We start from the raw sequence: 6,000 nt of genomic DNA on the forward strand, positions 1-6,000 counted from the left end.
AGATATATGTCGCCTCCAAACACACTACCAAATAAAAGGCCTGGTCAATATTGATAGATTATCCAATCCTAGAATTCAAAGGTCGGAAATAATCCACGAGTGTCTTAACAAAAAAATGCAGAAGATAAAAAAGAGGACATTTGAAATCATAAGAAAGACACGACGACAAGACAAAAAAGGAGAAGGGTTAGTAGCTCCTGCTTCCACATGTGTATTTGATAGACGATGCGAAACTAGAGTACAAAATCATAGTAAAAAACTGTATTCATCGATGTCACACATTGGGCATACCTTGATGTTTGCTTCATCTAACTATGTTTGATGGGTAAATAATATTGTTTGTACAGGGAAAAAAAACTTGTATAAAAGCAGGAATGCTTACTTGTGACTCTCACATCAATTTTGAAAAAATACTCAACTACATGCAAGAACCAACTATTTTCGTTTATTTATAAGCTTACGTATTACTGGCTTAGAACTGTGTCCTCTTCCACTTATAAATATTCTCCTATGAAATCACATGACTCATTTGAATCAGCTTTGTGCTGAATAATTCAAGGTTAACTCTGCCATACAATTTACACCTATTATCTTTAGTTTAATAATGATTGAACAAATTAGTTCTTCATGTTCACACTAAACAAATTAGTTCTTCGTGTTCACACTATACCACCAGTTTTCCTGCTGAATGTCGGTGATTCTCTCCAGGAACTCCGGCTCCCTCCACCAATATATAAATGACCGCCGCGAAATAGCCAATAATACTGAAAGTGGCATTAAACACCAACAATCAATAAATTACACTGAACCAATTAGTTCGTCATGTTTGCACTAAACCAATTAGTTTTTCATGCTCACATTGAAACAATTATTTCGTCATGTTCACATTAAACCAGTTAAATCTTCATGTTCACACTTTACCAATTAGTTCTTCATTTTCAATCTGAAGCTATTTCGTCCTGAACATGCATGAACTATTTGTCACTGAACATTACGCAACCAACAATCAGTCAATCTGAACCAATTAATTCGTCATGTTCACACTGATCCATTTAGTTTTTCAAGTTAGCACTGAATCAGTTAGCTCGTCATGTCCACACTTGACCAATCAGTTCTTCACGGTCACACTGAACCAATTAGTTATTCGTGTTAATTGTAGCAGCAGAGATGAAAATACATGTAGAGCATTTTCTGAAAGTAGAACAATTTTTATGTAATAATATTTTAACTTCATAGCCTCTTTTGTAGTTTTTGTCTGCTCATATGAATATTAAATTATAAAATGTGTTGGTTTTTAACAATAATTCAAATTTGGACAAAACTATCAAAAGAAATCCTTTCAAGGGTTTTCTCTTTATTATTTTGAATCTGTACATGCAACTACTCTCTTTCCCAAACCTCCGACCCTGCAGTAAAACAGTCAAAAAGGAAAATTACTGTTCTCTGCATTTCAAGTCGTTGTCATTTGTTTTAAAGAAACTTTGTAATAATTAGTTATCAAATGTACCAGGATTACAATTTAATACGCCAGACGCGCGTTTCTTCTACATAAGACTCATCAGTGACGCTCAGATCAAAATAGTTATAAAGCCAAACAAGTGCAATGTTGAAGAGCATTGAGAACCCAAAATTCCAAAAAGTTGTGCCAAATACGCTAAGGTAATCTATGCCTGGGATGAGAAAATCCTTAGTTTTTCGAAAAAAATTCAAAGTTTGTAAACAGAAAATTTATATATATGACCATATAATTGATATTCATGTCAACACCGAAGTGCTGACTACTGGACTGGTGATACCCTAATGACTTGCTAACTTCAAGACTAAGGTGAATGATATAAATACTTTACTTCATGATATCGTAATTTCTTTTAACTTTTTTCTTCCTCATTTTGAAAATTGAAAATAAATTTCAGAATCATGCAAATGTTTAAACATTAAAATCTAGTGTACTAACCCTCAATAAAAGTCAATTCAGGATGTTAAATAAAGGCAACAGTAGTAAACCGCTGTTAAAAGATGCATCTATTTATTTTTCAGTAAATCTCCAATCAAACTTTTCGAAGTTTGAACAGGGTTTGGTTAATCTGCTTCTTTTCGCTAAGAGCAATACATTATTGTTGTGTATGAACCTCAAGTACCCACTTAATATAATGTCAGGTTTTCTTTCGACAAAAAGAAACATATTTGAAACCAATTATTCCACCAGTGAACACAACTATGACAATTAAGACTTTTTCTTATTTTAAGCTACATTACGCTATATGCAGCCGAATTAAATTAATCTTATTATATATTGTTCAAGTAGACGTGTTAAGGAAGGGATTTAAATAATGCACTGATGTTATATAACAATACCGATACAAAATTTAAGTGTGCAAAATGCATAATCGAAATGTTGTTGGATTAGCATTTTTGTGAGCGCCCAACCCACCTTAACATAGGACAGCTGTGTACCAGCAACATAACAAAATCCGGTAAAAATAAAAATGCCATAAAGACTTTGGTCAGGTTGTTTCATAACAAGGGAGCACTATCCCCGATTAACATTTAGATGTATGCAAACATAAAATCCAAATTCGGGAATGTCTTGAAACAACTAGTAAGGAAAGGGGCACACTTAATAGGTTTGCAAACTTTGTGAGAAGTTCCAAAGATGTCTATGAAAGCAAAATTGGCACAATCCATGTTATTCTGAAAGATTGATAAGAGGCAAAGCTGGCACGGAGAAGAAACATTGTCAAACAATTTCTTAATAATAGGTCCGTTTTTGCCACATGCGTGTAATCTAGTTGCAAGGTATGAATGGATATAGTCTGAAAACTGTAAACAATTGCCAATGACACAAATATCAACCATAGACAAACAAACGAGGAAAGTTCAGCAACCCTTAATAATTCAACAATAAAATCAGTGTCACATGTCGAGCAGGACCTGCTTACCCTTCCGAATTACCTGAGATGACCTCGGTATATGTTGCCTCTTTTTAAGCTCTTATAACCATTAGTTCAGTTATATCCGAAAAGACTATGTTGGTTCGTTAATAAAAGGTACTTATTTGACTAAACTAGATGCGAAATTTTACAAATAATGTCCCTTCCGTCCTTTCAGTAATACTTGAGACTAAAAGAAGGAATACAACTCATAATCTGAACATTGATGAATTGATACAAACGACAAAGACTTAAACGGTGTATGGCATAAAGTAGATACATTCGGAAATACTTGATAAATTACATGCATATATTGGTGATTTTGAATCTGTTCAAAGTTTTGATTTTTCTACCCTATATACCACATTGCCTCACATTCTCATTAAGAAAAAATTCACACACCTAATTAAATGGGCATTTAAAAAGTCAGAATGTGAATATATATGTTCAAACTCTTTTAGGTCATTTTTTAGTAGCAATAAACAAAAAAACCATGTCAATTGGACATGCTTTGATACTATATATGCCCTTGAATTTTTACTAGATAACATTTTTGTTCGCTTTGGAGATTCCGTATATCGTCAGGTTATCGGAATTCCAATGGGGACTAACTGTGCACCACTTATTGCGGACCTTTTTTTTTTTGTATTGCTATGAGTTACAATTTATGACCAAAATCAGCAAAGACCCATCGAAACAACATCTGATACACAAATTTAATAATACTTTTAGATAATTGGATGATATTTTGGCTCTCAATAATGACGACTTCAGTATGTATACTTTAGAAATTTATCCTGTTGAACTTACTTTAAATAAAGCTAATACTAACAATGACCACTGCCCTTTCCTCGATCTTGATATCTATATCATTAACGCAAAGCTTAATATTACAATATCTGATAAAAGAGATGATTTTCATTTCCTATCGTTAATTATCCATTTTTAGATGGTGACGTTCCCTTGTCACCATCTTACGGTGTTTATATATCTCAACTTGTACGATTCGCTCGTGTATGTAACAATGTTTTAGATTTTAACGAGAGAAATTTATGTATTACTGAAAAATTATTACACCAGGGTTTTCGATATCACAAACTAGTCAAAACATTTACTAAATTTTATCATCGGTATAAGGACATCATTCGTAAATATAGCTCAACATGCAGACTTCTTATACGTTCAGGTATTTCACATCCAATTTTTTATGGAAATATTCTTTATAAAGCACAAAAATGTCAGTATTCACCTCTGAAGCTAACAAAACCTTTAAATAGACTTATTAAGAAGGGATATAGTTACGATACTGTTGTCAGGTCATTAAAGATTGCATATTTTGGCGTTAATATTGATTCACTTATAGGGTCTTTGCATCGGCACTAAACACATTTATTTAAAAACCAGTTGTTGGCATGACACGGGTTATGTTCTTCTCATATATGTTATGATGGTATGATACTAAACCCCTAACGGGAAGGATTGTGCCTAATATTCATATGATGAAGACATAATCTTTCAATCAGTTTAATTGAAGTCTGGAGCTGGCATGTCAGTTAACTGCTAGTAGTCTGTTGTTATTTATGTATTATTGTCATTTTGTTTATTTTCTTTGGTTACATCTTCTGACATCAGACTCGGACTTCTCTTGAACTGAATTTTAATGTGCGTATTGTTATGCGTTTACTTTTCTACATTGGCTAGAGGTATAGGGGGAGGGTTGAGATATCATAAACATGTTTAACCCCGCCGCATTTTTGCGCCTGTCCCAAGTCAGGAGCCTCTAGCCTTTGTTAGTCTTGCATTATTTTTAATTTTAGTTTCTTGTGTACAATTTGGAGTTTAGTATGGCGTTCATTATCACTGAACTAGTATATATATTTGTTTAGGGGCCAGCTGAAGGACGCCTCCGGGTGCGGGAATTTCTCGCTGCATTGAAGACCTGTTGGTGACCTTCTGCTGTTGTCTATTCTATGATCGGGTTGTTGTCTCTTTGACACATTCCCCATTTCCATTCTCAATTTTATTCAATATCAAAAGATTTCCTAAGTTTTATTACTGCAAATTTATAAAAATTATATTCGTATTCCAATGCCAGTATATCAAAGTACTGAGCTACTGACCTGACAATATTCCAGGAGGAAAATAAAAGTACACAACAACAGGTATTGATCAAGCTATCTCTTGAAGAATGAGTAATTCTAAAATGTCTTTGAACAATTGTCCGTTTCAAACAAAACTAGAACAGATGTCAAGGGTGTCATGTGTAAAACAAATATTTCTTATTGTTCAACCCAACATTAGGCAAATGGATAACATAAATAAGGTGTATATGTCAATGAGTCACCAATGTAGCAGAAACAACACGTTATAAATTTCATGCGTCCGAAGCGCTTTTCTGGATTAACCTTCATCAGGAACGCTCAAAGCTGAATATTTGAAAGCCAAGAACCAAAACAGTTGAAGAGTTATATGACCAAAAAGAACATGAACAGTAGCCAAATCCATCTAAGGTCAATTTTGCCTGAAGGAGTTGAAACCTTTGAAACCAAAGAAAGAGAAAATCATTGGTGAATGATTCAATCTTTCGATATTATATTGTCTGTTCTTTCATTTAGTTATTATGAATGACATTTCTTAAATATGAAAGTATCTTATAATTAGACCGATGTTTCAAAACCTTACTGTCATTATCTTATAGGATTGAAGTATACTGATGCTTTTGAAAGGTGCTTTCCCACTTTGGACTGGTTTAAATATTGATGGTCGCAGTTCTTTCTGTTTTGAGAAATGATTAAAGATGACTATCTGAATTTAATAAAAAAAAATGTTACCTATTAATTAAATTCTTTAATTTCACAGCAATGAACCAAACCAACAAATAAACTGGAATTTAGTTAGATGGGCTGATCCAGACCAGTAAAGACTAAATCTGAAGGTCAAGACTAGTCAAGACAGGTCGACACAGGTCGAGACTGGTCAAGATTGGTCGAGACTGAGTCGAGACTGAGTCGAGACAGGTCAAGACTGGTCGAGCCTTGGTCGAGACCATTTCAGACTACACCAAGATCAT

The 6,000-nt window shown here is 33.7% G+C and overlaps 1 long non-coding RNA gene across 1 annotated transcript in view; it reads left to right on the top strand.

Moving 5' to 3' along the window:
- Positions 1–5,665, top strand: part of LOC127710798 (uncharacterized) — a 248,828-nt gene extending 243,163 nt beyond the window's left edge. The window contains exon 3 of the long non-coding RNA XR_007986339.1: positions 5,629–5,665. This is a non-coding gene — a long non-coding RNA (uncharacterized LOC127710798). The remainder of the gene's footprint in view (positions 1–5,628) is intronic.
- The last annotated feature ends 335 nt before the right edge of the window (positions 5,666–6,000 follow it).

This window comes from Mytilus californianus, unplaced genomic scaffold (assembly GCF_021869535.1).
Source record: "Mytilus californianus isolate M0D057914Y unplaced genomic scaffold, xbMytCali1.0.p SCAF_8, whole genome shotgun sequence".
Classification (NCBI taxonomy): Eukaryota; Metazoa; Mollusca; class Bivalvia; order Mytilida; family Mytilidae; genus Mytilus; species Mytilus californianus.